This window comes from Phyllobates terribilis, unplaced genomic scaffold (assembly GCF_046119375.1).
Source record: "Phyllobates terribilis strain yellow unplaced genomic scaffold, ASM4611937v1 Scaffold_5__5_contigs__length_657084704, whole genome shotgun sequence".
NCBI lineage: Eukaryota > Metazoa > Chordata > Amphibia > Anura > Dendrobatidae > Phyllobates > Phyllobates terribilis.
Window position 1 is genome coordinate 547,285,979 of NW_027362765.1, and position 19,579 is coordinate 547,305,557.

General features: G+C 45.4%; 2 protein-coding genes across 5 annotated transcripts in view; one reads left to right on the forward strand and one right to left on the reverse strand.

The window, feature by feature from the left end:
• CDH23 (cadherin related 23) overlaps positions 1-19,579 on the reverse strand; it is a 1,802,240-nt gene that overhangs the window by 415,888 nt on the left and 1,366,773 nt on the right. The gene's annotated exons all lie outside the window — the stretch shown is intronic.
• The window catches only part of CUNH10orf105 (chromosome unknown C10orf105 homolog), a 50,941-nt gene that overhangs the window by 20,621 nt on the left and 10,741 nt on the right, over positions 1-19,579 (forward strand). Inside the window, exon 2 of one of the 3 annotated variants that reach the window (XM_073681440.1) lies at positions 16,082-16,162. The exons of the other annotated variants lie outside the window; for them this stretch is intronic. The gene's annotated coding sequence lies outside the window, so the exon portion shown is untranslated. The remainder of the gene's footprint in view (positions 1-16,081; positions 16,163-19,579) is intronic. 3 annotated transcript variants of the gene reach the window in all.

Genomic DNA, 19,579 nt, shown 5'->3' on the forward strand with positions numbered 1-19,579 from the left:
CTGTGTGTGGGACTTGTTGTATTATTCCATCTATACTGACCTCCATCAGGTTGCAAACTGAATATATTTTTTTCTGCATCTACCTCTGAAAAAATATTGGGCTTCTAGCTGTGTGTGGGACTTGTTGTATTAGTCCATCTATACTGACCTCCATCAGGTTGCAAACTGAATATATTTTTTTCTGCATCTACCTCTGAAAAAATATTGGGCTTCTAGCTGTGTGTGGGTCTTGTTCTATTAATCCATCTATACTGACCTCCATCAGGTTGCAAACTGAATATAATTTTTTTCTGCATCTAGCTCTGAAAAATATTTGGCCTTCTAGTAGTGTGTCGGACTTTCTCTATTAGTCCATCTATACTGACCTCCATCAGGTTGCAAACTGAATATATTTTTTTCTGCATCTACCTCTGAAAAAATATTTGGCCTTCTAGTAGTGTGTCGGACTTTCTCTATTAGTCCATCTATACTGACCTCCATCAGGTTGCAAATTAAAACTAATTTTTATCTGCATCTACAATACCTCTGAAAAAATATTTGGGCTTCTAGCTGTGTGTGGGACTTGTTGTATTAGTCCATCTATACTGACCTCCATCAGGTTGCAAACTGAATATATTTTTTTCCTGCATCTACCTCTGAAAAAATATTGGGCTTCTAGCTGTGTGTGGGTCTTGTTCTATTAATCCATCTATACTGACCTCCATCAGGTTGCAAACTGAATATAATTTTTTTCTGCATCTAGCTCTGAAAAAATATTTGGCCTTCTAGTAGTGTGTCGGACTTTCTCTATTAGTCCATCTATACTGACCTCCATCAGGTTGCAAATTAAAACTAATTTTTATCTGCATCTACAGTACCTCTGAAAAAATATTTGGGCTTCTAGCTGTGTGTGGGACTTGTTGTATTAGTCCATCTATACTGACCTCCATCAGGTTGCAAACTGAATATATTTTTTTCCTGCATCTACCTCTGAAAAAATATTGGGCTTCTAGCTGTGTGTGGGTCTTGTTCTATTAATCCATCTATACTGACCTCCATCAGGTTGCAAACTGAATATAATTTTTTTCTGCATCTAGCTCTGAAAAAATATTTGGCCTTCTAGTAGTGTGTCGGACTTTCTCTATTAGTCCATCTATACTGACCTCCATCAGGTTGCAAATTAAAACTAATTTTTATCTGCATCTACAGTACCTCTGAAAAAATATTTGGGCTTCTAGCTGTGTGTGGGACTTGTTGTATTAGTCCATCTATACTGACCTCCATCAGGTTGCAAACTGAATATATTTTTTTCCTGCATCTACCTCTGAAAAAATATTGGGCTTCTAGCTGTGTGTGGGTCTTGTTCTATTAATCCATCTATACTGACCTCCATCAGGTTGCAAATTGAATATAATTTTTTTCTGCATCTAGCTCTGAAAAAATATTTGGCCTTCTAGTAGTGTGTCGGACTTTCTCTATTAGTCCATCTATACTGACCTCCATCAGGTTGCAAATTAAAACTAATTTTTATCTGCATCTACAGTACCTCTGAAAAAATATTTGGGCTTCTAGCTGTGTGTGGGACTTGTTGTATTAGTCCATCTATACTGACCTCCATCAGGTTGCAAACTGAATATATTTTTTTCCTGCATCTACCTCTGAAAAAATATTGGGCTTCTAGCTGTGTGTGGGTCTTGTTCTATTAATCCATCTATACTGACCTCCATCAGGTTGCAAATTCAAAATAATTTTTTTCTGCATCTAACCCAGCCAATAGTTTTGGCCTAATACCACAGTTTGGCCACTCAGCTCTGCTCGGTTACCATCCATTGTTTTTTTGTGCAAACAACTCCAGAGTTGTGAATTAGTTAACCACCAAAATGAGTGGAAAAAGGCCTGCTGCTGGTGGAAAGGGGAATAGGCGTGTTGGGAAGGGGAAAAAAGGTTGTGTCCGTGGGGTAGGTGTTAAAGCAACAGTAACATCTGCAGAAGAAAGACCATCTTCCAGCCAAACTAAAATGTCTACTTCTTTTAGCGGACAATGTGATAAGATCCCTTTCTTACGGCCACGCCAATCGCTACAAATTCCAGATGAGGCACAAAAACAGCAGGTGCTTCAACGGATATCAAGTGCTCCTTTAAGTGGGCTCTCCTCCACATCAACTTCAACATCACAAATACTCCAGTCCTCAAAGGTGTCACCCCAATCGCACTTGCTTCCTCACAGCTCCCAAATCTCCAGCTGCCCGTCTGAGTATGAGGTAGAACAGATGGTTGAGTCTGCAGAGCTGTTTACTCATACTATAGCCTGGGAATCAGAGGTCGACTCCAGCGCTTCTGTGAATCCAGACGAGGAAATGATCTGCACTGATGCCCAGAATCTTTATGAGTCGGATCCAGGACCAGACGCAGAAGGTTCTGACCATAATGTAGACCCTCATTCCCAAACTGTAACTCCTGTTGGTGGAAACAATGAGGAAGACGATGATAAGACTCTAATACCTGATTGGAGCGACAACTTTAGTTTTTTGTCAGGGCAGGAACAGGTTGGCTCTGAGGACGACGGGTGTGATAACGCACAGGGTGATGATGATGAGGTCAGAGATCCCACTTACTGTCAACCCACAGTCAGCCAAGAGATGAGGTCAGCAGAGGAGGTGGAGGAAGATGCTAGTGACGACGAGGTCAGGTTGCGCCTTCCTGGACAGAGACGTAGTACTGGAAGCACGTCAACAACTGCATCCTCAAACACAACTCTGCCTCTCACCACAAGTCGTGGTGGCTCTTCAGGTCACATGGGTGCTAAGCCTTGCATAGCCTGGGCATTTTTTCAGATCGATAAAGATGACCCAACTCGTGTTATCTGTAACATTTGTCAGCAAAAGCTAAGTAGAGGCCAAAAAATACATAGTTTGAGTACTTCATGCATGAACCGGCACATGGACATGAAGCATAAGTTGCAGTGGGAAGCTCAGTGTGCTACAATGCGGCCTAGCCGGCCGGGCCAACCACCGTCTGCCATATCTTGTGCATCCGCGGCTTCTTCATCCTCTGTGACTGGGGGGACAGCAGTCACACCTGTTTTGGGGCGCAGACCTGCCACCTCTTTACCCGCAACAGCCAGCGTGATTGGCAGGTCATCATTTTCTTTGGAGGTGGTAACACCAGCTGGTGTTGAGCGCTGTCCGACATCGATAGCACCACCTTTGGATCAAGGCAACCTAACATGTCCGCCTGCATCTTCCTCACAGACCGGCAGTTTGCCGGGGACACCCTTATCAACCCCGTCTAAGCACAATAGCCAGCCCTCGGTCCCTCAGATGTGGACAAGTAAAAGACCATTTCCTCCTAGCCATGAGAAAGCTAAGAGGTTGAATTTCACCATCTGCAAGCTCTTGGCTACAGAAATGCTGCCTTTCCGCCTGGTGGACACAGAGGATTTTCGAGACCTTATGTCCGTCGCAGTGCCCCAGTACCAGATGCCCAGTCGGCACTACCTCTCAAAGAAAGGTGTGCCTGCGCTCCACCAGAATGTCGCACATAACATCACCGCTTCTTTGAGAAACTCTGTGTGTGACAGGGTGCATTTCACCACAGACACTTGGACGAGTAGGCATGGACAGGGTCGTTACATGTCGCTGACTGGGCACTGGGTAACTATGGTGACAGCAGGACAAGGGGCTGCTGTCCAAGTCTTGCCGTCCCCACGAGTTGTGCGTCAATCCTCTTTATGTCAAAGTTCCTCCACTGCTTCTGCCTCCTCAACCTCCTCTCGGTCTTCCACCTGCACCCAAAGCCTGTCTGGTCATGCCACAAGCTTTCTAACTGCGCAGAAGGGATCCTGCACACCTTCTTACTATGCTGGCAGTAGGGCTCAACGTCATCAGGCGGTTTTTACATTGAAATGTCTGGGAAATGTGAGTCACACAGCTGAGGAGTTGTGGTCAGCTCTGGAGAACCAATTTCATGAATGGTTGTCTCCACTGGACCTGAAACCAGGGAAGGCCGTGTGCGACAATGCTGCAAACCTGGGTGCGGCCCTTCGCCGGGGCAATGTCACACACGTGCCTTGTATGGCTCACGTGTTGAACCTGGTTGTCCAGCAATTTTTAGCCCACTATCCCAGACTAGATGGCCTTCTGCAGAGGGCACGGTCGCTGTGTGCTCACTTCCGCCGTTCGCATCCCGCAGCTCAGCGACTTACATCTCTACAGAAGTCGTTGGGCCTGCCACTTCACCGGCTAAAATGCGATGTGCCTACCCGGTGGAATTCAACTCTGCACATGTTGCAGCGACTGTGGCAGCACCGACAAGCCCTGGTGCAATACGTTCTGACGTATAGCCTGGGCCAACGAGATTCAGAGGTGGGGCAAATCACGCTGGAGGAGTGGTCTCAGATCAGGGACCTATGCACCCTTCTGCACAGTTTTGAAATGGCGACGAAGATGTTTAGTGCTGACGATGCCATTATCAGCATGACTATTCCGGTGATTTACATGCTGGAGCACATGTTAAACAGAATTCGGAGTCAGGTGGTGGTACAAGAGGAGGTGGAGGAAGTAGAGGAGGAGGAGTTGTATGCGGAAGGGCTAACATCTGCAAGGTCCAGACGGTCGGCAGCACCAAGGCGGCAGGCATGTGAGGTTGGGGGAGATGGTTTTACCAGGGCGCATGGTAGCAGCCAAACTAGTGAGGAAGGTGCAGGAGCCCAGGAAGAATTGGAGGACGAACTGATGGAAGACTCATCAGATGAGGGAGACCTTGATCACATTTCTGTTGTGCGAGGTTGGGGGGAGAGGACAGAGGAAGGAAGCATGATTGTTACCTCGCCACCAACACAACAGGGACTTGGTGCTCCTGGATGCGCAACACACATGAGTGCCTTCTTGCTGCACTACCTGCAACATGACCCTCGAATTGTGAGAATTAGAAATAATCCTGACTACTGGGTTGCCACACTGTTAGATCCCCGGTACAAAAGTAAATTTGCAGAAATTATTCCTGCCATAGAAAGGGATGCACGCATGCAGGAGTATCAGCAGAGACTGTTGCAGAATCTTACATGTGCTTTTCCACAAAATACCAGTGGTGCACGTAGTGAATCTCACAGTTCCAACTTGCCAACCGTGGGACCGTCAAGTGTTCAGCACTCAAACCGTAACAGAACCACAGTATCTGCTGGTAACATCAATTTTGCGGAATCATTTCACCACTTTTTTAGCCCATCCTTTGCAAGGCCACAGGAGACAAGAAGTCTGACACATAGTCAACGCCTAGAGACGATGGTACAGGAGTATCTCCAAGTAAACATTGAAGCCACGACTGTGTCACTGGACCCTTGCTCTTTTTGGGCTTCCAATCTGGATAAATGGCCGGAGCTAGCCACTTAAGCCTTGGAGATCTTGTCATGCCCCGCAGCCAGCGTTCTGTCTGAACGTGTGTTCAGCGCTGCTGGTGGTGTGCTGACAGATAAGCGCACGCGGCTCTCCACTGATAATGTAGACAGACTCACGTTCATAAAGATGAACAAATCATGGATCCGAAACGACTTTTCTACCCCTGTGTCATCCTGGGGAGAGTAAAAGCTTGATGATTGGTTAAAATCACCCTACCAACCGTTTTAAGCTTTCAAATTACTAATCATGTTTATCTGTATCTTGACTGGAAAATAATTTGGGCTTTGTAGCAGTGTGCAGCACTGATCCTATTAGGCCATCTATACTAAAGCTTCACCAGATTTAAAATTAAAAATAATTTTTAGCTGCATCTAGCCCGGAAAATAATTTTGGGGCTCCGAGATGCGCAAGGCACATAAGTGCCTTCTTGCTGCACTACCTGCAGCATGACCCTCATATTGTCAGAATTCAAAGTAATCATGACTACTGGGTTGCCACACTCTTAGATCCCCCAAACTTTTCGATCAACCTTTTCATTTTAATAAAGACCAAAAAAATGGTCATTTTTGAAATTATAAGCATTAGCAGGTTGTTAGAAACTGAAATCAAACAGTTTTCAACTCAAAACTTTATTCTAGGTGATGTTATATTTTCACATAGGACCCCTTGTTCGAAAGGAGCTTCTGAACTCTCTCGTCCATTGAATTTGTCAGGTTTTGGATGGTTTCTGCTTCAATTGTTTTGCATGAGGACAGAATACCCTCCCAGAGCTGTTGCTTAGATGTGAACTGCCTCCCGCCATCATAGACACTCCTTTTAATGATGCTTCAAAGGTTCTGAATGGGGTAGAGGTCAGGGGAGCATGGGGGTCACACCATAAGTTTGTCCCCTTTTATGCCCATATCAGCCAGAGATGCAGATGTTTTATGTGCAGCATGAGATGGTGCATTATCATGCAGAAAAATGATCTTGCTGTGAAATACACGGTTCTTCTTCTTGAACCATGGCAGGAAGTGCTGTTTGAGAAAATCCACATACATTATGGAGTTCATCTTTACCGCCTTCAGGGATCCTAAAGGGGCCGACAATCTCTCTCCCCATGATTCCAGCCCAAAACATTACTCCACCTCCTCTTTGTTGGCGCTGTAGCCGTGTTTGCGTGGGGTGTCCATCAACCAGCCATCCTCCACTCCATCCATCTGGACCATCGAGCGCTGAACAGCACTCATCCGTGAACAAAACAGTTTTGAAATCAGTCTTCATGTAATGTTTGGCCCACTGGAGCCGTTTCTGCTTGTGTGAAGTGGATAGAGGAGGTCGACAGGATGGCGCATGCACAGCTGCAAACCTCTGAAGGACCCTGCATCTTGTTGTTCTGGGGACGTTGGAGGCACAAGCAGCTTCAAAAACTTGTCTGCTGCTATGACAAGGCTTTTTTGCCGCTGCTCTTTCAACCTGACGTAATTGCCTGTAGGAAAGAGTCCTTAATTTGCCCTTATCAGCACGCACACGTGTGTACTGTGAATCAGCTACATACTTCTTGATTGCCAAGACACTTCATCCTGATCATCGCACAATGTTGATTGTAGTCATGCCTTGACCTAAACACTCCACAATTTGTTGCTTCTCAGCAGCCGACACATCCTTTTTCTTTCCCATTTTGGCAGAAAATGTAGGCTGCTTAATAATGTGAGACAGCCTTCTTAAGTAGTCTTGCCTTTCATTGGACACACCTGCCAAACTAATTAGCACAGGTGTCTGCAATTGCTTACAGTGATATAAAGAGCCCTGACACACATCACCATCAATGAGTTTAACTGACAAACAAACAAATTCTTCCCTTATCACTCCTAAACACTTTTTGCATAATAATTTGGAACGCAGTGTACATGTGCTTTTCCACAAAACACCAGTGGTTCACGTAGTGAATCTTACAGTTCTAACTTGCCAACCGTGGTCTGTATGGAGTTGTTCAATAAAGGGCCCAAAATTAAGATAACATAGATGGGAGAGGTCTCTATGAATAGGAATTCCTAAGTATTTGATACCCTGTGAGGGCCAGGCAAAGGGAAAGTTGGACTGGATGGAATCCTATATGGATTTGGGGAGGGAGACATCGAGGGCCTCAGACTTCGCTGCATTGATTTTAAAATTTGACCATGTAACAAAGTGATCTATTTCAGCCATAACAGCATGGATGGATATATGTGATTGAGTGATATATACTAGGACATCATCAGCAAATAGAGAGCACTTGTACTCGGTGCCTCCCACCTCAATCCACCTAATATTGGGGTTATGGCGAATTGATGAGAGCAGGTGCTCCGTCACTAGGATGTATAAGAGAGGGGACAGAGGACATCACTGCCTTGTCCCATTGGTGATTGTGAAAGGTGATGAAAATGTTCTGACGCACCCCCTGGGCCTTGGGACACCCGGAGCCGGACCCTTTTTGGTGGATGCTGGTGGTTGTAGTCTTCGTGGCGGCGACCCGGTTCCGTGGCTCAGGGCGGTCAAACCAGTGGCGGAACTATTTATGTGGTTTTGATGTTTAAATGTCCGACTACACCACCCGTGGATTGCGGTCAGAGTGAACCGCCGCTACAGGGCAGACCGCTGAGGCTGGTGTTGTGGGTGCAGCAGAGCGTAGCATAACTCCCCACGGGAGGAGTATAGCCTCAGGGCAGTGTATGCGGAGGATGGGGGTGATGGTGCAGGGCAGCAGCAGTAACGACACGGAGTCAGTGATGCAGTTCAGGGCCTTTACTCACAGTTCTTATTATCCAGACCACGTCTGCAGGTAACGGCTGCCCACGTCGTACTGTGCTCACCAGGTGAGGGGCTCAGACAACTCCCAGATAACTTTGGAGCACTTCACAGGACCCCATTTGTGTGTCCTTTGTCTGGCCTTTCTTACCAACACTTCTGTCCGGCTGCCTCGGGCCTCCTCTTGGTAAACTTGGCGCCAGTTTCCCTGACCCTATGTGGTGCCTTCCTAGCGGGTGTAGCGAGGGGCTGCGCCACATAAAATGTCAGAGCCTCCGGTTTCTAGCTGAGGGTCGTTTCCTGCCTCCACTAGTTCGGGGACCGGTCTCCCCCTTTGGCCTGACCCCTCCACGCAGGTGGATTCGGGCGTGCGGTGGCGACTCGCCCGTCCGCACCCCTGGGATCCCTTCATTCCTCGTTCCTGGAGCCTTCTCCGCTCCTCTTCCTTCCTTCTCCCTCTTCCAGGCCTGGGCCTCTGTTACTAGGCCCGCCTCCGGAGCAGAGCTCATGCAGAGCCCCTGCTCCCTGCCACTTCTGCTCAGACTTCTCTGCACTGAACTAAGATGGTGCCCACCTTTTATACTCCCTTCTCAATGCACCCAGGAACTGCTTCCTCCCTGCTCCTGCACTACAGGGTTCCCCTTCCTCAGTGTTCCCTCCCCCCACTCCAGCCAGGGACAGGGACTGTCGTGCCCATCTCAGGGGCATATTGGTCGCCCTGCCCCACGGCAATGTGGTGTAATGCATGCAGGTGTCGGGTCCTGATCCACACTCCATCCTTACCTGAGAGTGAGATATCACACCTCTGGGTGAGGTGCAATACGTCTGTAGCAACCGAGCCCTCAGGGTGCTACAGTTCCATTTATCTTCAGCCTAGGTGACGTATTGCGATACAGGGCCGTGATTTTGGCTATAAAAGGGTCCCCTAGACCCCTACCCCAAGCTTTTTAAGAGAATCATATATGGCGTGCCAGGAGACTCTATGGAATGCTTTCTCAGCATCCAACGAGAGTATCTAATTACAAATTTTTAACTGCATCTAGCCCAGGAAATACTTTGTGCCTAGTAGCAGTGTCTGCTGTTAAGCAAGCTGCACTACCTGTAGTTTAGACACTTAATTTTTTCAAAGGAAATGCTTCGGGACCATGGGATACTTAGTGAAGAGCATCAGGAGGCACCCCAAGGCATAGGGGCTGGGACTGGCAGTAGGATGCCTTGCGGTGGACAGCCGAGCTCGATCCTTATAAAAGCTTTTTAACTGCAGCAGCTTTAGTGGACGCTACTGGAGCTGGAATTACCGCGGCTGCTGGCATGAGACTTGCCCTCCAATAGATCCTTGTAAATGGATTTAAAGTGTATTCATTCAAATTAGAGAGACAATTTAAATTAAAAAGCTTAGAGCCGCCTCCACCACAGGGGGGCTCGCTCGACCCACCAGCGGACAGGCACCAGTATTGGGAGAGGGGGGCTGGCCGTCAGGGTTCACCGCGGCTCTGGCACAAACCCGGCGACACGGAGGTGGCACGGGCAGGAGCGGACTGGCCGTGTCGGCTTCTCACTTTTTGGATTTTAGAAGGGCATGACATGCCTATATCTGTGTCTCCCCCTCCTTTTACTCCTCCACCTCTTTTATTTTCGCATGACTATATGTACTTGTCACTTTTCCATGTGTTATGTCTTCTGAGCAGTTTGTCAGGTTTTGGACACCTTTGAAGGTGTTTTCTATGTGTTTCTATGTGTTTTTGTTTGCCTGCCATTGGTTTTAACGGTGTTCGAAGGTGTTCGACGAACAGTTCGACGAACAGTTCGGCGAACACACGGGTGTTCGACGAACCGAACCGAACTCGAACACTACGGGGGTGGCTCAACACTAGTAGGCACATCGCATTTTAGCCGGTGAAGTGGCAGGCCCAACGACTTCTGTAGAGATGTAAGTCGCTGAGCTGCGGGATGCGAACGACGGAAGTGAGCACACAGCGACCGTGCCCTCTGCAGAAGGCCATCTAGTCCGGGATAGTGGCCTAAAAATTGCTGGACAACCAGGTTCAACACGTGAGCCATACAAGGCACATGTGTGACATTGCCCCAGCGAAGGGCCGCACCCAGGTTTGCAGCATTGTGACACACGGCCTTCCCTGGTTTCAGGTCCAGTTGAGACAACCATTCATGAAACTGGTTCTCCAGAGCTGACCACAACTCCTCAGCTGTGTGACTCACATTTCCCAGATATTTCAAAGTAAAAACCACCTGATGACGTTGAGCCCTGCTGCCAGCATAGTAAGGAGGTGTGCAGGATCCCTTCTGCGCAGTTAGAAAGCTTGTGGCATGACCAGACAGGCTTTGGGTGCAGGTGGAGGACCGAGAGGAGGTTGAGGAGGCAGAAGCAGTGGAGGAACTTTGAGATAAAGAGGATTGACGCACAACTCGTGGGGACGGCAAGACTTGGACAGCAGCCCCTTGTCCTGCTGTCACCATAGTTACCCAGTGCCCAGTCAGCGACATGTAATGCCCCTGTCCATGCCTACTCGTCCAAGTGTCTGTTGTGAAATGCACCCTGTCACACACAGAGTTTCTCAAAGAAGCGGTGATGTTGTGTGCGACATGCTGGTGGAGCGCAAGCATATCTTTCTTTGAGAAGTAGTGCCGTCTGGGCATCTGGTACTGGGGCACTGCGACGGACATAAGGTCTCGAAAATCCTCTGTGTCCACCAGGCGGAAAGGAAGCATTTCTGTAGCTAAGAGCTTGCAGATGGTGAAATTCAACCTCTTAGCTTTCTCATGGCTAGGAGGAAATGGTCTTTTACTTGTCCACATCTGAGGGACCGAGGGCTGGCTGTTGTGCTTAGACGGGGTTGAGAAGGGTGTCCCAAGCAAACTGCCGGTCTGTGAGGAAGATGCAGGCGGACATGGAAGGTTGCCTTGATCCAAAGGTGGTGCTATCGATGTCGGACAGCGCTGAACACCAGCTGGTGTTTCCACCTCCAAAGAAAATGATGACCTGCCAATCACGCTGGCTGTTGCGGCTAAAGAGGTGGCAGGCTCCAATCAGGTATTTGAGTCTCATCATCGTCTTCCTCATTGTCTCCACCAACAGGATTTACAGTTTGGGAATGAGGGTCTACATTATGGTTAGAACCTTCTGCGTCTGGTCCTGGATCCGACTCATAAAGATTCTGGGCATCAGTGCAGATCATTTCCTTGTCTGGATTCACAGAAGCTCTGGAGCCGACCTCTGATTCCCAGGCTATAGTATGAGTAAACAGCTCTGCAGACTCAACTATTGGTTCTACCCCATACTCAGACGGGCAGCTGGAGACTTGAGAGCTGTGAGGAAGCAAGCGCGATTGGGCTGACACCTCTGAGGACTGGAGTATTTGTGATGTTGAAGTTGAGGTGGAGGAGAGCCCACTTAAAAGAGCACTTGATATCCGTTGAAGCACCTGCTGTTTTTGTGCCTCATCTGGAATTTGTAGCGATTGGCGTGGCCATAAGAAAGGGATCTTATCACATTGTCCGCTAAAAGAAGTAGACATCTTAGTTTGGCTGGAAGATGGTCTTTCTTCTGCAGATGTTACTGTTGCTTTAACACCTACCCCACGGACACAACCTTTTTTTCCCTTCCCAACAAGCCTATTCCCCTTTCCACCAGCAGCAGGCCTTTTTCCACTCATTTTGGTGGTTAACTAATTGACAACTCTGGAGTTGTTTGCACAAAAAACAATGGATGGGAACCGAGCAGAGCTGAGTGGCCAACCTGTGGTATTAGCCCAAAAGTATTGGTTGGGTTAGATGCAGAAAAAAATTAGATTGAATTTGCAACCTGGTGGAGGTTAGTATAGATGGACTAATAGACCAAGTCCCACACACTGCTAGAAGCCTAAATATTTTTTCAGAGCTAGATGAAGATAAAAATTATTTTTAATTTGCAACCTGGTGGAGGTTAGTATAGATGGTCTAATAGAACAAGTCCCACACACTGCTACAATCTGAAATATTTTTTCAGAGCTAGATGCAGAAAAAAAAATTTTTTAATTTGCAACCTGTTGGAGGTTAGTATAGATGGACTAATAGACCAAGTCCCACACACAGCTAGAAGCCTAAATATTTTTTCAGAGCTAGATGAAGATAAAAATTATTTTTAATTTCCAACCTGGTGGAGGTTAGTATAGATGGACTAATAGACCAAGTCCCACACACTGCTAGAAGCCTAAATATTTATTCAGAGCTAGATGCAGAAAAAAATTAGATTGAATTTGCAACCTGATGGAGGTCAGTATAGATGGACTAATAGAACAAGTCCCACACACTGCTAGAAGCCTAAATATTTTTTCAGAGCTAGATGCAGAAAAATATTATATTGAATTTGGAACCTTGTGGAGGTTAGTATAGATGGACTAATAGAACAAGTCCCACACACTGCTACAAGCTGATATATTTTTTCAGAGCTACATGCAGATAAAAAATATTTTTAATTTGCAACCTGGTGGAGGTTAGTATAGATGGACTAATAGACCAAGTCCCACACACTGCTAGAAGCCTAAATATTTTTTCAGAGCTAGATACAGAAAAAAATTAGATTGAATTTGCAACCTGATGGAGGTCAGTATAGATGGACTAATAGAACAAGTCCCACACACTGCTAGAAGCCTAAATATTTTTTCAGAGCTAGATGCAGAAAAATATTATATTGAATTTGCAACCTGGTGGAGGTTAGTATAGATCGACTAATAGAACAAGTCCCACACACTGCAACAAGCTGAAATATTTTTTCAGAGCTAGATGCAGATAAAAAATATTTTTAATTTGCAACCTGGTGGAGGTTAGTATAGATGGACTAATAGAATGATGCTATGCCCAAAAGGTTTTACTTCACTAGGTGCAGTAAAAAAAATTGTATTCTATACACAGGTGGTGTAGCTTGCAACACAGATAGGCTACTCCACTGACTAACACACTCTGCAATAGGCCAAAAAGGATTTGCTTTGCTAGATTTAGCCAAATGCTGTGAAAAAAACTTGCACAGCACTGGCACAGACCTGCCTGGCAAAAACTGATAGGAACTGATGTAACCTAGCCCTGAAAAGGACTGCAATTACAATTAGTCTTTACTCCCACAACCTATCTATTTAAGAGCACAGACCTGCCTGATAAAAGTGATAGGAACTGATGTAACTTAGTCCTGAAAAGGACTGCAATTACAATTAGTCTTTACTCCCACAACCTATCTATTTAATAGCACAGACCTGCCTGATAAAAGTCGTAGGAAATGAAGTAACCTAGTCCTTAAAAGGACTGCAATCACAACTCTTCCCTACTCTCAAGCTATCTGTAGATTTGTGTGAAAATTGGCTTGAAATTAACAAAGTATAGCGCACACAGCAACAGCGGTGCCGTCTAACACGCAGCTGCAGCAGTGAGAAAATGGTGGCGACGGGGAAAATGGCTGGGTCTTATAGGGCAAGGACATGTGACATACACAGGCAAAGAAATCAAACCATAGATGTCCACAAATTAAGTTATGTGTAATAATGAGAAATAACACAAGGAAAAGGTATTGAACACGCTTACTGAAATGTAATTAATACTTTGTACAAAAGCCTTTTTTGGTGCTTAAAGATACTTCATGTATGGAGAATCTCGTCACATGCATTGCTCAGGTGTGATTTTGGCCCATTCTTCCACACAAACACTATTCAAATCCCGAAGGTTCCGTGGACTCCTTCTATGAACTCTCAGCCTTAGTTCCTTCCATACATTTTCTATTGGATTCTGGTCCGGTGATTGACTGGGCCATTCTAGCAGCTTTATTTTCTTTCTCTGAAACCAGTTGAGAGCTTCCTTGGCTGTGTGTTTGGGACCATTATGTTGCGGAAATGTCCACCTTCATTTTATGTACTTCATTCTGGTAGATGGCAGCAGATTTTTATCAAGAGTTTCTCAGTACATTTGTACAGTCATCCTTCCTTCAATTATATGAAGTTTGGCCGTGCCAGATGCTGAAAAATAGCCACACATGATTATGTTCCCACCTCCAAACGTCGCCGTTGGTATGGTGTTTTTGGGGTGATATCCAATGCCTTTTGGCCTCCAAACATAGTGTGTATTATGGAATACAAAGAGTTTAATTTTGATCTCACCTGCCAGACCATATTCTCCCAGTATTTCAGAGGCTTATCTAAATGTTTTTGAGAAAATGTTAAATGTTCTTGAACATGTTTTTTGTTCAGCAATGGGGTATTAGGTGGTAAGCGTGGTTATAGCCCATGGAGGTTGAGTGCATTACTTATTGTTTTCTTTGAAACAATTGTACCTGCAGATTCCAGGTTTTTCTGTAGCTCTCCACAGGTGGTCCTTGGCTCTTGGACAACTCTTCTGATAATTCTTTTCACTCCTCCTTCTGAAATCTTGCAGGGAGCACCTGGTCGTGGCCAGTTTATGGTGAAATTATGTTTTTTCCAATTCCCGATTATGGTTCCAACAGTGCTCACTGGTACCTTCCGTAGTTTGGAAATTCTTCTGTAACCAATGTCATCAGTATGTTTTGCAACAATAAGGTTGCAATGGTTTTGAGACAGCTAATTGGTTTTACCCATCATGAGTTGTTATTTGTGTGGCATCTTGGTATTGAGACACCTTTTTATAGGCCATCACTTGAACCAGCTGATATTATTTTTCATGAATTGACAGGATTGCTTTCTAATTTCTGATAGATTTTAGCTGGTGCCATGTCTTTCCATGGCTTTTTGCACCTTCCTTTCTTCATGTATTCAATACTTTTTTGCTGCATCATTTCTCATTATTACACATAACTTCATTTATGGACAGCTATGATTTGATTTCTTCGCCTGTGGCATGTTACCGACATCTAGTGAGAATTTCATGTCAATAGTACCTTTAGAAATGTATTTACTTTGAAAATTGGTGATGTGTTCAATACTTATTTCATCCACTGTATATGATAGGTTTAAGTGATCTGTCATGGAGGCAGTTTCCTTTTTAACCCCTTCACGACGCATGACTTAAACTTATGTCATATCTCGTGTTCCCGATTTTGATGCAGGATCCGACGCTGATCCCGTCTCTTTCCTAGCACATGACAGCTGATTTAATCAGCTGTAGTGGCTTTAACAGCCACAGGTGGATCAGAGCTCCACCATTGGCTGTTAACCAGATAAATCTCTGTCAATCTCTGACAGCGTGATTTAATAAGCGCCGGCCAAAAGTGAGTTATTTTGGCCACCCATTGGTGCCCCTGTCACATGATCTGAAGAAGACCCCGTGCCTGTCATTACGATAATCGTGGGAATGACGGTTCATGGACGAGGCATCAGATGATGGCAGCTTCAAGTCTCCTAAGGGGACTATTACATTCAGTTAAAAAATGAAAAAAAAAAAAAGTTTTTTAATAATATGAAAAAAAACAAGTTCAAATCACTCCCCTCGTTTGCCCCACTGAAAATGAAACAATTAAAAAAAAATACACTTGATTGATATCGCTGCGTTCAGAAATATCCGATCTATCAAAATATAAGCGCTACCTTGTTCATACGTTTCATGTGCCAAGTAATAGTAATTAAAGAGGTTGGTGGGTGACTGGTAGATAAGTATTTATCAAAAAATTAAAAGGTGAAACTATAGGGCCATTGATTTTATTTAGAGGGTCCCCAAAAGTGACACAAATAGCACTGGCAGTAATTTTACTTTAGGGGAGAGGTAGCTGTTGGGGTTCACTAAGTAGTTGAGGAACTGCTGCTTTAGAAAGCCATAGAAATGAAGGCCTATGGAAAATGCATTGCAATGACTTTATGCTTAGGTAAAAATATACACTTTGAATTTGTCTAGAAACAAGTGATTCTGTGGTTTCTTGGAAAAAAGCTTCACTAAAGAATGTGATATCAGATTTCTTAAGCTAATCAAAAACATGTTTTGATATTTTTCAGCTTTTTAATATTGACTGTCTACAGGGCTGTATTTGGCATTCATGCTGCCCTAGGCACTTTAAGTGGTTGCGCTCCCTACTGGTAAGTCAGACTAAAAGTGCACATACCCATTAGGTAGTAGCTAAAGGGGTTATCCAGGACTATATTTTTTACTATGAGCCAAAAAGCTAACAGGCAGGTCATTGCAAACTACCTGCCTGTTCTATCCGACGCCAGTTCAGAATGGTCATTGACTGCTCCTGCTGGTGATTCAGTTGCTCCACATCAACAGAGTAGATCTTCCTCTTCTGGCTGCTCTGTCGATGGGGCATGGCGACCGACATCATGCTGATTGACAGTTAGGCAGTGGGGAGCCGGCTGTCAATCACCACATTGGCAGGTCACATCCCGTTAACATGAGCGTTCTGTGACTTCTCTGTGCCAGCAGGGATCAGCGCCGGGTAGAGCAGGCAGGTAAGCAACTACTTGCCTGTTAGTTCTTAAGCTCATAGTAAAAAATGTTACTCCTTTAAGGTCCCCTATACACACTAGACTAACATAGGCCACAGTCGCCAATATCAACGTGTCACAGTCTACGGCTAAGTACCCTTGAAAATAAAAGTGTCATTATAATGCCATCTGAATAAAAATAGCTGTAACTACTGTGCCCTAAATAAGCCCTATGCTGTGCCGCTGAATAAAGAATTTACCCTCACTGTGCTCACTGCACAAAAAATGACACCTACACTGTCCCTCTTATGATACATGGCCTCCTCTCCTATAAAATATTGCCTCCCCCATCCCATCTTATATAATATAACCACTATCCATCTCCCATAAACTATGGCCACAACACTGTCTTTTCATATTAACAATAACCGTCAAACCAAGAACTGTGGCCTTTACACTGTCCCTCCTCCACACTGTACCTAGGGTATGAACTGTGGCCTCCACACTGTCCCCATCCTTAGTTCTTCTCCCCACAATGCCCCTTCCCCACAATGCCCCCTCTTCACACTGTACTCCATCCATATTGTGCGTACTCAATGTCCCTCCTTTTGTATACTGTCTCCCATACTGTGCCCTTAATGAATTTGAACTCCTCTAAGAAGCCCTTACCTTCCCCTCCTTTTTAGCACTCTATCGCACACAACCTGCTCCCCCATTAAGGGTATGTGCGCAGGATCAGTATTTTGTGCAGAAATTCCACAGCGTTTTTGCCTGCATTTTTATCATGCGTTTTTGCCAAAGCATTACATAGAAAAAACACAAGCAAAAACGCACAAACAATTGACATGCTGCAGATTTAAACGCACATGAAATCCTGTCAGGAAAATTCCTGATCATGTGCACAGATCTTCAAAATTCTCATAGGCAATGCTGGCATAAGGATTAGCATGCATTTTTGGGACCAATTCTGCACAGAAAAAAACGCATAAAAAATGCACCTTACGCTCCACACAGCCAAATCCCCATATAACCCCCAAGCAGACAGCACCCCATATACCTACCATATACAGCCTGCACTCCCCACATACAGCCTGCACCCCCATGTACCTCCCATATACAGCCTGAAGCCCATGTACTCCCCATAAACAACCTGCACCCCATGTTTTCCCCATAAACAGCCAGTACCCCCATAGACGGCCTTCATCCCTCTCTATATGTAGCCTGCGCCCAGTGCCGTAACTATAAACTTCGGGGCCCCGGGGCAAAGCTTCATAGTGGGGCCCCTCAACATTTCAATCACTAGAGGTTGTGCGGAACGTGGTGAAGCTGCTACGCATTGTTGTATACAACACACAGGCTTTACCACGTTCCTCAAAACCTTTAATAGATTTTGTTGTTTATGATGCAAGTTTTAGAAGTTAAATATTCAGTGAATATGTTTGGAAAATTAATAAGGTGAATAATTTCAAATATTGCACAATTTTCAAATAACTGTATATGTTTATTAAATAGCAGGGCTTCTCACAGTTTGTCACAGAGATATTTGTGTCTGCTGAGACTGTCTCCTCTCAATGATGCTGAGAGTTTGTTACAGTCAGTGTGCACCGTGCCTGTCTTGCCAACTCTCGGTGATCTCCAGACTAACATATTGTTACAAATCTTGTGCTATGAGACTCTCCAGGCCAGTGCAGGTTTCCATTCATTGACAGCTGGCAGACGTCCTGGAAATTATTGAAATGATAGTCTCTCCTGTCCTCCGGGTGACATTGTCTGACAGGAATATAGGAGCTGGGTATTTTATGAGAAATTAAAGTATTAAAATACAATTTTTACCATCAGTTTGGGGCCCCTTGGGTGGTTGGGGCCCCGGGGCAGTGCCCCGGCTGCCCAGGTTGTAGTTACGGCCCTGCCTGCGCCACATGTACCACCCATATACAGCCGACACACCCATATATAGTCTGCACCAACCCCACACATATAGCCTGCACACTATGTATCCTCATATACAAACTGCACACCCCAACACGGAGCCTGCATATCCTCATATCCAACCTGCACCCCCATAGACAGACTGCACACCCCTATATAAGGCCTGCACACCCATATACAGACTTCACATCCCCATATACACTGCACCCTCCTATACAGCCTGCACCCCCACATTCAGAATACACCCCATGTACCCCCATATACAGCCTGCACCACCCTCCATATGCAGCCTGCCCATGCAGCGCTCAACTCAACTTTCACCCCCTTCCCCCTTGCAATCCCCCCAAACTAAAATGGAGGTTCTGACACTATGTCAATCAGAGAAAAGGGGCAATTTTTTTTTTATAAATTCACTTCTTCATAATGGAGCCGCCCCCTGCAACCTGCCGCTCTAGGCACACCTGCTCTCGGGTGCTTAGTGGCAAATACGGCCCTGACTGTCTAAATAACTCTTCCATCAGCTAGTTGGTTAGTAAACATCTAGTAATTAATGGATCTCAGAAAACGTTAACACTAGAGATGAACGGACCTGTCGAAATTTGAATCACGTAGACTTTATAGCTAAATTTGGTTTACAGCTAAATTATTCTCGTGAATTGAATGTTCCTTATTGTGCTCTAGGGTCTCTTCAGACCCAAGGCATAATAAATGTAGCATGAAAAAGACAAATACTCACCTCACCGCTCACCTGATACTGCCTTCCCAATAGCCCTTCATCTGGTCCTTAGGTCCTCTTCTTTGCCCCTTCTACCTTCTCACAGATCCTTCTCAGCCTCTTCACTCCAATCCCTGGCCTCCGGCTGAACTAGACCACTAATAATACTGTGCCGTGCCATCATACAGGTAAGGAGCTCCATTACATTGTGATGACTGAAAACCTTTTCTGGAGTGAAGAGGTCAAAGAGGATGAGTGCGGTGGAGAAAGGAGAGAACAAGGGGCGTAGAAGACCAGATCGCAAGGCTATGGGGGTGCTGGGACAGGTGAGCAATAAAGTGGGTACTGTTATTTTTTTTTAACCTTTTGCTTAGCTCTCACTGGTTTAGTAAATTGATGTCCACAGCTGGCTGTCATTTTGTTGA